Genomic DNA, 19,189 nt, shown 5'->3' with positions numbered 1-19,189 from the left:
GCCATTTTTATATCGCGTTTGTGGTAGTAAAGAGATCGTTTTTGTTGCACTTTCAATTCGTCGCATGTTCGGTTCTGTATTATAGTGCTCTCTCTCTCAGACACGGACATATTTCATCATGACGAACGATTTGTTTGCCTTCGTCTAATACATCGAGTGCGGAGTTATTATGTCGTAGTGAGTGTATCACAATTGAAGGAATCACCGACACGGATGGGCTGAACATGCAGCAATGCCAGCTAAGTTTTCTTTTACCATATACACATACAGCTTTTTTCATACTAAATTGTATACATTTCTAAAGAGTTGGAATGTTGATTTGTTTAAGTACACTTCTCACATCATAGTAAACATTCCTTGAACTTGCATGTTTATAATTTGACAATCTATTGACGCTACTCTCTCTCATGAACTCATAAACAGATCGGATGCTACAGAAGTTAACTTCTCCTTGCTCGCTGATGATGCGAGATAGTGATGGTGTTTTTCCACTCACCGATGTAGCAATCTCGGTGTCGGTGCTATTCCGGAAACGATTGTTAGAACGATCCCGGAAAGCAAAGTTCTAAGCAAATAATATGAATATAAAAATCTAAAAATCTATAAACCCAAAAATCTGAAGATCTAAAAATCTAATAATCTAAAAAATCTAAGAATCTAAAAAATCTAAAAATCTAGAAATCTAAAGAGCAAAAATCTAGAAATCTTGAAAAATCTAATTCAATTTTTAGATTTTTTAAGATTTCTAGATTTTTGCTCTTTAGATTAATATATATAGATATAGAAATCTAAAAACCCAAAAAATTTGAAAACTGAAATTCTAAAAATCTGAACATCCAAAAATCTAAAAATCTAAAGATCTAAAAATCTAGAAATCTAAAAATCTAAAAATTTGAAAATCTAAGATATAGAAATCTTAAAATACAAATATCTAAAAATCTAAAAATTTAAAAATCTAAAAATATAAAAATCCAAAAATCTGAAGATCTAAAAATCTAGGAATCTAATGATCTAAACAAAAATCTAAAAATCTAAAAATCTAAAAATCCGAAAATCCAAAAATCAAATGTCTAAAAATCCAAATATCTAAAAATTAAAAACTCTAAAAATCTGAAAAAGTCTAAAAATCTACAAATCTAAAAATCTAGAAATATAGAAATCTAATAATCAAAAAATCTAAAAATCCAAATATTCAAAAATCTTAATATAAAAATCTAAAAATTTAAAAATCTAAAAATGTAGAAATCTGAAAATTTAATAAACCTTTTCTTTTTCCACAGCTATCAACGTGACGGTAATCGGAAGGCTGAAGTTCATTTATAACATTTAGTATCATATTTTTCTAGTAATAGTAATGCAGTCAACTCTGCCTAACCCGATGTTCTGTATCTCGATATTTGCCCTAACTCGATGGATTTCATGGCACATTCGATTGATTTTACAAGCATTTTTCTCTCCAGAACTCGATACCTCCCTAACTCGACGGTCCATTGGATATCGAGTTAGAGAGGGTTGACTGTAGTACTAGTAATAGTAATAGTAATAGTAATAGTAATAGTAATAGTAATAGTAATAGTAATAGTAATAGTAATAGTAATAGTAATAGTAATAGTAATAGTAATAGTAATAGTAATAGTAATAGTAATAGTAATAGTAATAGTAATAGTAATAGTAATAGTAATAGTAATAGTAATAGTAATAGTAATAGTAATAGTAATAGTAATAGTAATAGTAATAGTAATAATAACTTGCGCCAGTAGTACCGGCTGAGTGTATCCTATGGCTCACCTTCCCTACTAACACATTCCTAAATTCCCGAGGCATTTATGAGAGGTCGTAGAGTTCTCTGCATCTCTCTTAAGTAAATGTCGAACTAACATTCCTCCCCTTTCCTCAGCAGTTGCAAGGACGTGGCCAGGACAATTCTTAACTGTTGGAGAAAGCATGCTTTCATCTAAGAGATATTACCAATCATCAGCAACGGATGTGGGCTAGTTTTTGACTTAACAGTTCTGAATTCGTACCACCTACGATATTGTGCAACTTGCTCAATGCTAATGCTAATCATGTACAAACATATCACCCGATGTCGCAGTATTCATTGCTTTCGTTTCGTTTCTTTTCATGCGCGGAAAGAAATTATTCATCCTAAAACATTTCTTTGTGTTTTATATCATTCATATTCCATTATCGAGGCCCCACGGCGGTTGTCGAAACCCGCGCGGGAGAGCGTGTGTTCTTACGCTTAGTGACGATACGGCCTCACCTTAGGATATACTTCTAGGCGCATTGGGTAAGACCAAGACGGGTCTATGGTACTAGGTGAGGCCGTATCGTCACTAAGTTGATTAGGGGAGCGGTATATGAAAACAGTACGGAAGAAAGCAGAAGGGGAATTATTTCCTTAAAGCGTGAAAGAGACAGACTGATCACGAGCGAGCTTGGGCACAAGCGTATTGTGTTTTGTTTACAAACAAAACACAGTAGACTTCCAAGAAGGCTGAAGAGTGGATCTAGCAAGTTGGCCCACCTTAGGATATACTTCTACGCGCCTTGGGTAAGACCAAGGCGCTTGTATAAATGTATAACAGGTGAAGCAACATCATCACTTCAATAAGAAGGGGATTACGGTTTGTGGAGCGGGGGTTGTTTTGTTATTGCTAGGATACGCCATTATTGCATTTTCACACGCGAGAGAAGTGGATGAACTGGATGAGAATGAAATTCTACAAAATCATCCCACCTTTTTCACATAAATTTGCGAAAGTCGAACATAGTAGGCATCGTTCGAATGAGCGTCGTGGCAATTTGTAGAGAGCCGCCGGCAGCTGTTTGTAAACAATACCGACAGCAATTCCAATATGGCTGAAAGTGCATTTCATATGATTGTTTCACCTGGTATATATAGAGGCGCCTTGGGTAAGACTATGTATGCGTGTCAGCTGGGAACCGAGATGAAGAATAGAAGGTACGAAGATTCACGGGGTTTGGTTATGTTGAACTTTGATTGTGTTAGTAGCCAGAAAGATAGGAAGTTCACATACCAGGCATACCAGTCAGTTACTCAAATGATACAAAATTGAATGTGTCAATGAATAACGTTAAAAAGGATATACAAAAGCTAATTACAGATTTCCAAATCATATTTTTTTGCATTATGAAAAAAAACAGAACATATCACGAATTAAAATGTTTAATTTTTTCATTGATTTCAGAAATAGTATTCTAATGTCTACTATGTTTGGATTCTAGAGGAATTTTGACTTGTGTCAGCAAATGGAATTACTTTTTTCACAATTAGGGTGCAGAAAACTTCAGTCGTCTAAAACTAAGACTTAAGCGGAAAACTTTTCGTTTCAATCTAAGTCATACGGAGTCAATAAAATTTATTTTCAAGTTGATTTTACATAAAAAAAAATAGTGGGTTATATCTATGATATAACCGCAAGGTTCACGTGGAACTACCTTAGCTTAGCAATCATTCGTTTGTATTGATTAAATTCTTGATTGAATGAAACAGTTTCCAAATTCAATTGAGTTCAATATATTTGCTCTGTGAGTGAAAAAAATGAACAAATGCCGTGTAAAGTCAATTCATTTATTGTGATTGATTGTTCTTCGTTACAAGTAAATTTAATGACGGACCTTTTACGTTTGGTATGATGACTAGAACAAAATATATGTACGGAAGAATTATCAAACGTTTGATGAATCAGCCTAAGGCTGAAAATCTTTCCAATAAAGACAAAAAAAAATTATCAAACGATTATTTTATTTTACATTTCCCTCTGAAGTTTACATCCCAAAAGTGTACATACTTCTCGAATCTCGAATTTGCTTGAAACTGGGAAGTTCATTCGCTTCTAGTGTCTGCACGATTTTCCCAGGTTCCTAAGTTTAGAAGATCATGTTAGGACAGACATATTCCACTCTGCACAAAGGCAAGCGAGGACAAAAGTACTCGCAGTTTGCATTTATTTGCAGAGCCGATTTCCCCAGAAAACCTCGGTTTTGAAGTCTGTGTTAGGGAAACACATTTCAAACGGAACAAAAATACCCCCGATTTGTATGAATTTGCAATGCCGATTTCCCCTAGGCTGCTTGGTTTTGATGGCTGTGTTAGGGAAACCGTAAATCGGGCCAATCAAAACGATGCAGTTAGGGCGTTTAGATAACGCCTAATATTTTACAGTTATTCAATTGTTTATCTAATGAAAAACAACATTTTGTTAGTTGCGATAGATGCGTAGAAATATTCCCTATCAAGTGATGCAAACATCTCTCCTATCCAGTACGAAATGTTCGAGCTATAAGCATTCGAAATCTTTCATTTTTTCTTGCATGTTCTGTGTTTAGGTTTTCATTTTACCCTCCATATATTCCGGTTAGACGTAGTCCCACGTCAAAAACTTGCAACCTTTTTTCCCATGCACTGTGAAATGTTTATCCGTCAAAGGAACAAAAGATTGTGTGACTCTGACTTTATTCGTTTACGTTTTTTTGTCAACGTAACGAGAAGTAAAATTGAATTGAAATTAAGTTTAAAACACTTCAAAAATACTGAACGTTTAATAACAACACTTTTCCTATGTCGTGGATTATTATAAGAAAAGTAACAAACATAAACAAAATCTGTGACGTCACAGATTTAAAAAATCTTCCCACCTCCCATTTTTCATCTCGGCTGGGAACAGCAGAAATGTAGTCAAACCCAAGGCGTGTAGAAGTATATCCTAAGGTGGGCCAACTTGCTAAAACCACTCTTCAGCCATCTTGGAAGTCTACTGTGTTTTGTTTGTAAACAAAACACAATACGCTAGTACCGAAGCTCGCTCCTGATCAGTCTGTCTCTTTCACGCTACAAGCAAATAATTCCCCTTCTGCTTTCTTCCGTACTGCTTTCATATACCGCTCCCCTACCCAACTTAGTGACGAAACGGCCTCACCTAGTACCATAGACCCGTCTTGGTCAAACGTTTTGAGACAGATTTTCAGTATCCCGTATAGTCGAAAATTTTAGATCGCAAACAAATTGTGGGCATACACAATATATATGTTACGATGTAGTAAAGAAAAAGTCCATCATATTCCTACAGTGTTGGACAAAACATTAAGACGCATGTTCAAGCAAAAAAAGAAAGGAAGCGACAAAACTTCGGGGGAAAAAATGTAGCTAAAACAATAGTCATTAATTAAAAAAGAAAATTGATCAATCATACTCAATAACTAAAAAGACGCGACAAAATTTAGGACCAGTTCCTCGCTTCGGTTGTTTCGAGTGTTGTTTCGACCGATTTTTGAAGAAAATTAGCTGTTTCCTGGTGGTATTTTGTGTTTTTCGGATTCCTCCTTAAGCTGAATTATAAGAACGCATACTGTGCATACAGTTGGAACACCATGGAGAAGCTATAGCGCTGGAGTGGCCAAAGCGTAGACCGCTGGTGACTGGTCGTCCGTGTAGCTTTTCCTAGTCGCCCGCCTGTCTGATATTCACACGTTACTAAAATCCGTCACAAAAGGAGTCGTTTCCAAAAAATATAGAAATAAAAAGAAACTATCGTTGGCTCCAAATGAATGTTTTGCAGGGTTTTTTTATTCTTAAGTTTCCTTGGGATCGAACAGCCACAATTGCATCGTTTGAAGTTAATGAAATTTTATTAAAGCATAAGAAGCCTCTTGAAGACGGTGAAATTTTTTTTGCATCAGGAGAATTATTGTTTGATTAGAAAAAGTCGCTGTTTTGAAATACGGTTATACGTAGAACAGAAGCTAAAAGTTATATTTTGGATGAGATGCTAATGGAAGTATTGATGATTTTCGATTGCATTCTTACAACTCGACGAATCAACTGATACCACATAGTTATGTGTATTCAAAAGGATGTGTTTGCAGCTAGGTAGTGCGGACTGAATCAAAACGGCTGTCAAAAAAGATCCAATTGAAATGTCAAAAGAGATCCAACGATCAGGAGTGTTATTTTTCTTATGATAATCAACACTATAAAAGAGGTATTGTTGTCAAGGGTAAAAATAAGTAAAATTATAAAATGAACGAACTACATTTTTCCGTCAATTGTTTAATTAACCATTGCATCTCTGAAAGAGCATCTCAGCCTTTCACTGAGCAACGCATTGTTAATGTCCCCTCTCTTTGTCATAACGTTTTTCCGAACGTAATAAAAACAAACAAAATCAGAGTCACGTTAATGTTTACTCCTACGATTTGGAAATATTCGATAAAAAGTGGAAGGAAGAGCTGCCAGATGATTTTTAAAAAAAGTCTGTAAAAACATGTGAATGTCTGTTAAAAATGTGGAAAAGTCTGTAAAAGTGTGCAGATCTATAGAAATGTCTTTTAACGTTAATTTTCACATATTCATTAATACTTTGTACATCACGATGCACGTAAGATTGTATTCTGTATATATATACAGCCATTCCATGCCAAACTAATATAGTGGTTCTCAGATCTTCGTCAAAAGTGGTAATTTTGTTCTTTATCGCAAAACGTTAAACTCGTATTTTTTTAATTTGTCATTAGGGTGCCCATTTCCATTTTAGGGTGATCCCAAAAATCATTTTTTTCCACTTTTTCCCAAAATGACTTTTTTCAAAAATTTATAACTTTCGAACCACTCAACCGATTTAGATGATCGACATATCAAATTTAAGCCAATGAGCTTTAATTGAGAAATATTTAACTTGCATATAATATGGATCCTATTTTTAATATGGATTGAAAGCTGAGAATTTTTTACATAAAATATCTCGATATCAGAGATGCTATTTTTTTCGTTTTTGAAATATGATTTTTCAAAACTAATCGATGGTTCGAAAAACAATTTTTCCCCATTATTCCCACTACAAAAAGTCATAACTTTCGAACTATTGGACCGATTAATATCATCGACATATCAAATTGAAGCTTACGAGTTATTTTTCTTTGAAAAAATATTACTTTTGCGAAAAAATTGAATTTTGTTTTTGTAATTATTGATTGAGATAGTTTTTCATAGTTTTCTCGGTTAAAGATAGGAGCGCTATATTTTTTTATATTTTTTATGGAAAGCTGAGCATTATTCACCTAACATATCTCGATATCGGAGATTCTATAATTATCGTTTTTAAGTTAGAATTTTGTAAATTTAACATGTTCTAAGTCTTCGATCAATATTCATATGTGACTAAACTAGACCTATGCTACTAGAATCCAATCTTCCCGCAAGTGTGAATTTTGCTTATTGGCTTCAATTTAATATATCGATCATCTAAATCGGTTCAGTAGTTCAAATGTTATGATTTTTTTCAGAAAGTTATTTTTGGGTAAATGGGGAAAAATGATTTTTTTAAAAATCATATCTAAAAAACGAAAAAATAGCAACCCTGATATCGAGATATGTTGTGTAAAAAATCCTCAGCTTTCAAGAAAAAATATAAAAAAATATAGCGCCTTCTAGTCCAAAGTCATAAAAAAATAAAAAACGACTACATTCAATAATTACTAAAATATAATTATTTTTTTCGCAAGTTAAATATTTTTTAATAAAAGGCTAGGTCAATTTTATATGTCGATCATCTAAATCGATTCAGTGATTCAAAAGTTATTAATTTTCATTTGTCATTTTTGGGAAAAAGTGGAAAAAATGATTTTTCGGACCACTTAATAACTTATGTGCTGTAAGTGTGTTTAAATGTTTCAACGATCTACACATACATACGCGTTTTTAATTTTTTATAAAAAAACAGTATTTCTCCGTTGATACATTGGACATCCACCAAGGCTTGCGGTCTTGTCGTTGATGAAATTTATAAAAAAATGCAGTGTATATTTTCCATCCGCCATGCAAGGCTATACAAGTTTTAGATCACCACACGGCCATGAACCATGTCTGTCGTAACAATATCGAACAGTAACCCATATTTCGTCATAAGCAGACCCGAAAGCAAATGTAAGTTGTTGAAAATAGAATGAAAATTTTTAATCGATGTTGTTTAAATACTTAGAAGACATAGTCCTGACCCTAACTTAACTATTTTTCAATAAATCTCCTTGCATATCAGCAAAACAATCTTATCTAGAACAGAAAATAATTATCAGAGACAATTTCGTTCAAGATTTTTCCTTACCTGCAGAGAATGCAATTTTTCATTAATTGTGAATAACCGTATCCTCTCTTTCGTCTGCAATGATGTCAAGGCAAAAGTACTTATGTGTATGAGTTCCAAACTTCATACACACCAGATTGGCCAACCAGAAGGACTGCCGGGCCGCAGGTTGAGTATCGCTGGTCTAACGTCATGTGTATTGATATGTACTAAATATAATAACTTTTCTGCATTAAAACTATGGAAAAATGTCATATGGTGAGTCAAATATTTTTGATGTGATGAATAGATGTGATGAATGTTTTACAGATATGTCTGTAAATTTTCAAACATATTTGTAAATCTGGCATCGCTAGTGGTCTGAAAATTTATTGCAAGAAATCGCTTGAAAACATGCATGAATTTGCTTGGGAATGAAGTGGATTGAGTCCGCACCACTTAGGTTTGCAGGATATATCTAATAAAGATGTATTTTTAACAAATTTTTATCAATGAAGGAACAAACTACATATACAACTCGTTCAAGTCCTTCATCACTGAAGCATGATTTCCAATACAAAAAGACGGGTGGGTAATGTCGGGGACATAACCGGAGTGACGTAGGACTATACAAAGGGGACAGCTTTTGTTAAATATATATTTTAAATATATTGTTTTATTTTCTTCTCCTACGTGAATACCTACCTATCTACCTGAAAATTGGATTAGTTTACTGTTTACTCTTTATGAATATGTTGATGGATCTGAAAAGAACCTTTGGTGTTGTGTTTTTGTTATCACTCGATATTCCCATCTTGTTCGATTAAACCTTCCTGTTTAGCTATTGCGTTTGCCACTCGCCACAGCTTTCACAGTTGGAAAATTTCTTCCCATCCAGCTTATGACATGTTGTTCAGTAAATAACATTTAATGCGACGTGCCGGAGAAACACTTTGCCACTCACTGAAACTAATTGTTGCCTTGATGAGCGCCGAACCGAAGCTGCTCTGTTCTTGATGCGAGTTTTCTGATTGTCGTGAGATGCTTTGCAAGCCAACTCGAGCACTCCGACGGCCGAAACTCTATAATCGCTGTTAGGTATACTGGTGCTCCGGCACCAATCCGTTCGGCCTAGTTACCCTTGCGGAGCAATCAGTGAATGCGACCAACAGGGAACTGGAGACCTGCACGGTTCGAGTGAGACTTTGCCTTTCCCTTAACTTGTCCTCCCTTGTTACGTCCACGATGCCGATGCCGTACAACCACACGGGTTTACGGTTTGAAAGAAAATAAGATATTGTTTTGGGGTCTGCGTGTTTTATACTCTAGCGGTACACACTCACAGGATAGAGACAAATCGGCAGACTCAGCCAAAGGGGCGAGTCCAACGAGACGAACGAATGAGCGTTAAAAGGCAGCGATGGCAAAAAAATACATTAATTACGATTTGTTCGCTCGTTGGATTCACATGCAGGCTAAAAAGGGTCCTTTTCAGGATCACAAAATTATCTTCAATCTAAAGAGTTTATTGTTTTGTTATCACTCGATATCCCCATCTTGTTCGGCTAAACCTTTCTGTTTAGCGATTGCGTTTGCCACTCGCCACAGCTTTCACAGTTGAAAAATTTCTTCCCATCCAGCTTGTGTCATATTGTACAGTAAATTACATTCAATGGCACGTCGCATTACCACCACTCAGTGTCGCATTGGAGGCGATTTTAACTTGTAATTGAACATTTGCGATGACAGTGGTATAGTGTCGACTTTCAATGTGGGGTCATAATTTGGACCCCGAACTCTATGTTTACAAAAATGTCCAACTAAATATGTCGCATTACAGGTCCGTCCAATTGGCTAAATGTCGAGATAAGTGTAAATTACTGTACTTTCAATCTAGAAGCAATTTAAGAATTGGTGAAAATCAATAAGCTCAGAACAACTGCCAAATTCACATACTCATCATATCCTGGCAAACAAATTATGAAAAAATCAATTTGTGTTTTATTATTATTTTGGATATTGTTTTAGAAAGCATTGAACTGTATTTCCTAAACTCTTTTTTGGAAGGTTTAGTGGCCCTGAAAAGCGCCTTGTTTTATGGAATGGTTCCAATTTAGAAAACTTAGTAATCGTGGTTTTGAAAAAAACCATTCCGAACGCCCTCGATTTTCTGGATTTGCCACCAAAGCAGTTTGTATAAAGAACAAACTTTTTTCTTCTGCTACCTGATGCCGTTTTGCGATTGCGTTTGCCACTAGCCACTCGCTGCAACTGCCTGTTGTCTTGAGGTCCTCCGAACCGAATGTGTTCTGTTCCGAATGCGGGTTTTCTTATCGTCGCGAGCAGCTTTGCCAGCTAACTCGATCACTTCGGCGGCCGAAACTATATAACGCCGGCTAGGTGGACTGGTGCACTGGTACTAACGCGCTCGGCCTAGCTACCCTTGCGGGGAACTCCAGATCAACACGGTTCGAGCGGGATTTTGCATTTCCCTTCACTTTTCCTCTTTTACCATGTCCAGACATGGCTGCTTGGGTTGGTTTGTTGATGTGTTGTGATGCGAACCGATGTGGTGTACGGTTTGAATGAGAATGATCGTTACGGCAGCGGAGCGGGGATTTTTAAGCTGACTGGCTGGCTCGAGAGTTACGCATGTGTGAGACTGCGACCAATGTTTCGTTCATTTTTTTCTTTTTCCTTTCCAATCGTGCTTCATTCTATTTCGCTGCTGCTCTGGTTGCCCGTTTTAGTCGGTACGATTTGAGGAGCACAAAATGGACCAATCAAAAATGGACACATAGTGCATTTTGGCAATGCTTGATATTTCACAATTATTAAATTATTTATCTCAAGAAAAATGAAATGTTATTCGTTATGATAGATGCGTAGATATATTTCCTATCAATTGATGCAAAAACCTTTGCGATCTATTGAGAAATGCTCGAGTTATAAGCGTTCCAAATCATGCATTTTTTCCTACTTGTTCAGTGCCTAGATTTCCATTTCACCCCCTATATCTTCCGGTTAGACGTAGTCCTACGTCAAAAAATTGGTATCGATAACGACTTATGGAGCTCGGTTGGAAGTCATAATGGATTTATGAATCACTGCAAAATTGATGGTAATATTCCAAATTTTAGCAGCAAATACTGTGCGCAAAAATATTGAAATCCGTCAATATAGTTAGTTAAAATAGTTAACTACGTATAAAAAGCAGTTTGCAGAAACGCAAATTCAGGGCAAGAGAGTTGTGGATCAAATATCGGAGAATTATTATTACACCCCGAGGTGCCAATTTTTTTTTAAAAGAATTAATGCCAATAATTTATATCCTCAATAGGTGGATGCATGATCTCGTTTTTGGAAATTTATTTATTTATTCATTTTCGTCAAACAAATGTAGACTACATGCTTATATAATACTGTTACAATGTTTTCTTAAGTTAAATATTATTCCTACGGTACATGTTTCTTTTTAGCTGTTTTTTTATTCATTGTTGTGTCAATTAATCCGCAGTGCTGATTGTATATACGCATCATGCGATTGATAGAAGCGTTGTTTGCATAATTTGTTCTGGATGTTTTTTTAGAAACAAATTGCGTGTTTTTAGTTGCGCCCAGGTACACAGAAATTTAATCTTTCTAGTAATTTAGCTGATTGTACTCGTTGCGAAATTAGGTCATTAACAAAAGAAACCGTTGCAAATTTACGGCGACCTTTAAGTGCTTGGATCATCATAGCGAATCAAAATGAATTTAATTTGAAACATCAAGGAAAAAAAACTGAAAATACTCTTAAAAGCACAATTTAGGAGACGAGATTTAAAGAATTTCGAAAATATTGCGACTAAATCAACAGATTAAAACACATGAATACGATCGTTATGTAAATAAAATTTCTTTGTAACAAAATAAGTTCGACAGAAGATTTGAAGATATTTCAAAAATAATATAATTTATAATATAATTCATGTCATTTCCATTCAATGATGGAATCAACATAGAAGAAATGTCAATGAAATTAAAAAATGAAATCTTCAATTTTTATGGCGATATATTTTCAAAATCAAGAAAGATGAAGCTCTTGATTTCAAAAGTATTTCAATTCCAGAAATATATTTACTGTACTTATTGGAATTTACTTTGCGAGGAAATGTGTTGTTGATAACTTTTTTCGGTTATACTTATACCCGAAAACAATATTTTGTACTATGGATGCAATCGAAACAAAACATCGTTCTCCTTTGACAGACTACTATTTGGCAGCCTGTTTGCAAATAGATTTGAGTGCATTTGAATAAAAATATGAAAAACATGTCGAAAATATACAACCCAATGTGTCCAGCGCCATATCAGATACAAAACAAACATTCAGGATAAGATGAGTTTGAAACAAAATTATTCACAATAAAAATAAAAACATAAAAAAATAAAAGAGCCTATTGTTATTATAACTAACTAGTTCTTGAGAAGAAATAATTTTTTTCGCTACCTAAAACAACATTTTATGATCAAACTACTACTTAGGCGTCGTGCACAAATTACGTAACGCGATAAGGGGGGGGGGGGAGTGGGGTCGAGGTTGCGTTACTTTCTGTGTATTAGAGATTAGAAAGTGCGTTATGTAGGGGGGGGGGGGTGGTGATCCAAAATCCGGATTTTTAGCGTTATGTAATTTGTGCACGACGCCTTATTAACGATGACTTCAAAAACATATTGTATTGGTAGGAAGGGTGGTGAGAAGTTTGGCCACCCCTGCTAAAGCGGATATAGCATCAGATTTTTCATTTATAACGAGAGACTGACTAACATCTATGATATATTAGAGGCGAATGAACTGCAAAGTTTAAAGCCTCTTAAAAACAAAGAAGAAATAGTAACATCTATGATCATGGATCAATTGGATCAGGATCATGGATCAGATGTTGAAACAGAGGAATTTGTATCAGAGGTGGAAGTGTTTAAGACGCTGATGAAGGACCAATTCCCTGGTATGAACTCTTCAATGCTCTTAGGCATCTTTAACATTATTCTCAGATATTCTTTTGATGCATTTTATCCTAACATCGAGACGGTTCTACGAACGCCGTGCGAACGCACTTTCAGCAAGCTTAAATTGATTGAAAATTATCTGCCTTCTAATAATAAGCCAACGCAGACTTAATGGTTTGGCAATTCATTCGAATGAGGAAGAATCGTTAAGACTTCCATTTTGATGCAATTTTGGACCACTTTGCTTCAGCTAAAGCACGCAAGGCGAAGCTGGTAATGATATTTGTAGTCTTCTAAATACGAATAAACTGCTCAAAGTGAACATTGGTATAAGTGAGTAGTTTACCTCATATTTATACAAAAAATCACAATCTCAAAACTAGTGAAAAAATCGAAAAAAGTGGTACTTTTTGGGGCGCCATTTTTATTGTTTGCCGGGGGCGCTATTTACCTCACTACGCTACTGTTCGTAAGTTCATCATTAAGGCGCGTCTACATTATGTCGAATGATGCCGATCGGCCTGTATCAGGCGTTACATTCGGTTCGTTATGTAATGTGGACGCCCCATTGGGTGCACGAAGCCGAAGCCCCATCGGATGCACGAAGCCGTTACGAACACACGAAGCACAATATCGTCAACGCTAATTTACTTCGTTTTGTTTTGGTTCGACTTTCTCGAACCGGACCCACTTGTTTCGGGTTGGGTTCGGTTTGTTTCGAGTCGTCTTTAGAGTCTTTAGAGTCTTTGTTTCGAGGCGTCTTTAGAGAACATATCTACGAAACCAGAATTGCGTTTTACTCTAATTTACGATAGTTTTTCAACAAAAAGTTCGAAAACTACCTTTTTTTGACCCTGAAATGGCAGTTCATGCAGGATAACGATCCTAAGCACACCGTCAAGACCGTCAAAAAATGGTTCCAGGATAACAAAGTCGACGTCAAGGAGTGGCCAGCGCAGTCATCGGATCGGAACTCTATAGAGAACCTATGGGAGATCGTGAAAAGGACGGTGTACACGGAGAAGTCGAAGAATAAATCGCAACTGATGGATAGGATCCAAGATTGAATCCATTGGTGGAATCCATGCCGAACCGGGTGTGTGAAGTGATGCGTAACAAAGGTTACACGGCCAAATACTAGCCCTAGAAGTTTTTCATGGCATGAATTATCTTGTTTTAATTTTTTTCACCATGAATTTTAAAACCGGTCTTAATTAAAGGGTGTGTCACATCAAATTGCATCACGGAAAAAACGCTGTAGAAATTTAATTTTTAGGAATTATATCTTCAGCTTTCGCTTATAATCAGATAAGAGTGTATAGATCACGTTGGCCATGCTTCACTGTCAATTTTTCGTAAATTTGGAAAAATGTCGTCGAACGAAAAAGAGCGTCGTGAATTAATCCTGCGCACTCATTTCGAGAATCCGGAGTTGTCACATCGGGACATCGGTAAGATGCTGGGAATCTTCCAATCCACGGTCAGCAGAGTACTAAAACGATACTTCGAGATCCTAACCATCGACCGGAAGGTAAAGAACGACAAAAATGGATGCTCCGTCAGTGAAAAAGATCACAAGCGCGTAGTTAAGCAGTTTAGACGTGATCCGAGAAGTTCGGTCCGGGATGTCGCCAATAAGCTGAATTTGTCAAGTTCATTCGTCCAGCGGACCAAGCAGCGGGAGGGCCTGCGTACATACAAGGTTCAGAAGGCTCCAAACCGCGACGAAAGGCAAAACATGGTGGGGAAGACGCGAACCCGGAAGCTGTACACCGAAATGCTGACGAAGCCGCATTGCCTGGTAATGGACGACGAAACCTACGTCAAAGCGGACTTTCGTCAGCTGCCGGGCCTGTTGTTCTTCTCCGCAGAGGACAAATTCAGCGTTCCGGAGGAGATTCGCAAGCAGAAACTATCCAAGTTTGCCAAAAAGTACATGGTGTGGCAAGCGATCTGCTCTTGCGGAAAGCGAAGCGCCCCCTTCGTGATGACCGGCACGATAAACGGGCAGGTTTACCTTAAGGAGTGCCTACAGAAGCGCTTACTACCACTATTGAAGCAGCACGAGGGCCCGACCATCATCTGGCCGGATCTCGCTTCGTGCCACTATTCAAAGGACGTGTTGGAGTGGTACGAATACAACGGGGTCACCTTCGTGCCAAAGGAAATGAACCCGCCCAACGCGCCGGAGCTTCGCCCAATAGAGAAATATTGGGCGATTATGAAGCAGGCCCTCCGGAAGAACCCAAAAGTTGTCAAATCGGAGGCGGAGAAAATGGATTTCTGTTCAAAAAAAAACTACAACTTGACGTTGTACAGAACCTTATGGACGGGGTAAAGAGGAAGGTGCGAGCATACGGGCTTGGGCTCGAAGTATGAATAAAAAGAAAATGCCAAAAGTTGTTTAATAGTTTTTATTTTACTGTCTAAAATTTTCAAAAGGATCGGTCTACTGGACGAATTTCTACAGCGTTTTTTCCGTGATGCAATTTGATGTGACACACCCTTTATAGTCGCGTCATTTCAGTTGCTAAGTATTCTTAAAATGTATTTTTCAATGGATGACTATTGTTTTGACGTGGGACTACGTCTAACCGGAGTATATGAGGGGTAAAATGAAAACCTAAACACAGAACATGCAGGAAAAAGATTCCGAATGCTTATAACTCGAACATTTCTTACTGGATCTGAAAGATGTTTGCATCAACTGATAGGGAATATTTCTACGCATCTATCGCAATTAATAAAATGTTATTTTTCATTAGACAAACAATTGAATTACTGTAAATCGTTAAGCGTTATATAAACGCCCTAACTACCTCGTTTTGATTGGCTCGGTTAACGGTTTCCCCAACACAGCCATCAAAACCAACCAGCATTGGGGAAATCGGCATTGCAAATACATGAAAGTATGGGGATTTTTGTTTTCATCGAAACGTGTTCCCTAACACAGACTTCAAAACCAAGCAGTGTTGGAGAAATCGGCTTTGTCAATACATGAAAGTCGGGGGTATTTTTGTTCCGACTGAAATGTGTTTCCCTAACACGGACTTTAAAATCATTGAGCGAGGGGAAATTGGTATTGGCATACATGTAAGTCGTGGTCATTTTTGTTCCGACTATTATGTGTTTCCTTAACATAGACTTCAAATCAATGGAGCGTGGGGAAATTTGCATTACAAATTCATGCAATTCGGGAGTATTTTTGTTTTGGCTGGAATATGTTTCCCTAACACAGACTTCAAATCCATGGAGCGTGGGGAAATTGGCATTGCAAATTCATGTAATTCGAGGGTATTTTTGTTCCGACTGAAATGTGTTTCCCTAAAAGCCCCCGCAGACTGCAGGCATTTGCATATGCGCACACTTCACCGATTCAGTATCGGCCGATAAAAAGTACGATGGGCTTCCCGATTGCATTCAAACAAACGAAGAACATAATCTATCACAATGCGTGGCATTTATTCAATCTTTTTACTTCCAAACCGAATATATTGAATTCTGAAATTGGTTCATTCAATCAAAAATTCAATCAATGCAAACAAATGATTGCTAAAGGTAGTCCCACGTCAACCTTGCGGTTATATCATAGATATAACCCACCCATTTTTTAACTGCAGATGTTATAAATTTCTTCGAACAATGCTAATAAATTACAGGATCTGTAAGATTAAACGCTCACGCAAAAAAACGAATAGCTTCTGATAAAATTTTTATTCGCTCCGTCGATGGTAACACTGCATTCCCCAACTTCGGGACGATAATATTCGGCTACTCGTCCAGTCTGATCGGATGGTTTTTAGTGTCACGATGTACGTGTATTTTTAGTGATATTGTATTACTCGAGCAACCGAAGCCTTAATGAAACTTTGTTCTCTTATGGTAATAATTTCAACATTTCTCGTCGACGATAACTTCTTCTGGGGGTACGTGAAGGACCGTTCGGATGGTTTTAATAATGGTTAATGGTTTTAACTGATGGTTAATAAGCCACATAATTTGGAGGAACATTTTCAACAGTATCGTAGTCGTAATGTTAGAGTTGTGCATGAAGAATTTTGTTCACCGTTTATATCGCGTTATCGAAAAAAGAGGTGGTCACATCGAGAATGTCCTAAAATGAGCTTTATTCTCGTTTTTTAAAAATAAAAATCAGTTCACTTTTGTAGAAGTTATTAAAATTTGTTGCGTGAGCGTTTAATCTGGAAGATCCTGTATTATAAATGAGTTGAAGCACTGGATTGGATAATTTTTTTGACGTGGGACTACGTCTAACCGTCTTGATGGCTGTGTTACGGTTTCCCCAACACAGCCATCAAAACCAATCAGCCTTGGGGAAATCGGCATTGCAAACACATGAAAGTATGGTGACTTATGTTCGCATCGAAATGTGCTCCCTAACACAGACTTCAAAACCAAGCAGCGTTAGAGAAATCGACATTGCAAATACATGAAAGTCGGGTTTTTTTTTGTTCCGACTGAAATGTGTTTCCCTAACACAGACTTCAAATCCATGGAGCGTGGGGAAATTGGCATTGCAAATACATGCAAATCGGGAGCATTTTTGTTCCGACTGAAATGTATTTCCCCAGCACAGACTTCAGAACCAAGATGTCTGAGGATATTGGCATTGCAAACTCATGCAGATTGGGGCTATTTGTCTTTCGACTGAAATGTGTTTCCCTAACACAGACTTTGAATCCAAGGTGCGTGGGGAAATTGACAGTGCAAATACATTTAAGTCGGGTACATTTTTGTTCCGGTTGAAATGTGTTTCCCCCAACACACACTTCAGAACCAAGGTGTCTGAGGAAAAAACATCAAACGACGTTATCGTGAAAATATTCAATAAAATTCGCAATTAAATATAAAAAAATCCAGACTTTTGATTTTTCAACTTCCAGATTCCTGTGCACACCATGCAGACCTGGCTTAACCCTTTCTAAGGCCGTGGAAACTAGGCAAGGAATCGACTCCAACAATCCTTATATGATTAGAGAAATGCATGAACTTACACAGTAGATCCTAAATAGCGCGCTTACAATGAAAAACTTATCAAATCGTTGCATTTTCAACGAATTTAAGTAGATTTTTTGCCAGCGCTCTGTGATCGCATTTTTTTACATAAAATAGATTCCCTAATTAACATTGTACATTTTTAGCAGCCCTAAAAAAGTTGAAGTATTGCCAGATACTTTTAGTAGTGGTTGAGCAAAACATTGAAATAATATTCAAAGCGCGGCAAAAAAAAAAATGGGTAGGTTATATCTATGACATAAGCGCAAGGTCGACGTGGGACTACCTTAGCTTAGCAATCATTTGTTTGTATTGATTAAAATTTTGATTGAATGAAACAATTTCCGAATTCAATTGAATTCAATATATTTGCTTTGTGAGTAAAAAGATTGTATAATGCCATGTGAGGTCAATTCATGCAATATATTATGTTCTTCGTTACAAGTAAATTTAATGACAGTCCTTTTATGTTTAGTATGATAATATCTTGGTTTCGACTGAAATGTGTTTACCTAATAAAGACTTCTAAACCAAGGTGTCTGGGGAAAATGGCATTGCAAATACATGAAAAACGGGTTCATTTTTGTTCTGACTGAAATGTGTTTGCCTAACACAGACATCAAAACCAAGATATCATCATACCAAACGTAAAAGGACTGTCATTAAATTTACTTGTAACGAAGAACATAATCTATTGCATGAATTGACCTCACATTGCATTATACAATCTTTTTACTCACAAAGCAAATATATTGAATTAATTTGAATTCGAAAATTGTTTCATTCAATCAAAATTTTAATCAATACAAACAAATGATTGCTAAGCTAAGGTATATCCACGTCAACCTTGCGGTTATGTCATAGATATAACCTACCCTTTTTTTTAAGTTTTATCACTTTCTTTTTTTTTTTTGCTTGAGCAATGGTCTTAATGTTTTGTCCTGTTTGTAATGCTGAAAAGAACACGCAATTTTAAATTGATTTCCGATAATACGACCAAGAGCAAATACCAACAACAGTTTAAGTTCGGATTTGTCTCTGTGAACGGTTCAAGCACGATCAGTAATACATGTCGGGTCTTCACGGCGAAGAGCGTG

This window comes from Toxorhynchites rutilus, chromosome 3 (genome assembly GCF_029784135.1).
Source record: "Toxorhynchites rutilus septentrionalis strain SRP chromosome 3, ASM2978413v1, whole genome shotgun sequence".
NCBI lineage: Eukaryota > Metazoa > Arthropoda > Insecta > Diptera > Culicidae > Toxorhynchites > Toxorhynchites rutilus.
This window is presented reverse-complemented; position numbering follows the sequence as displayed.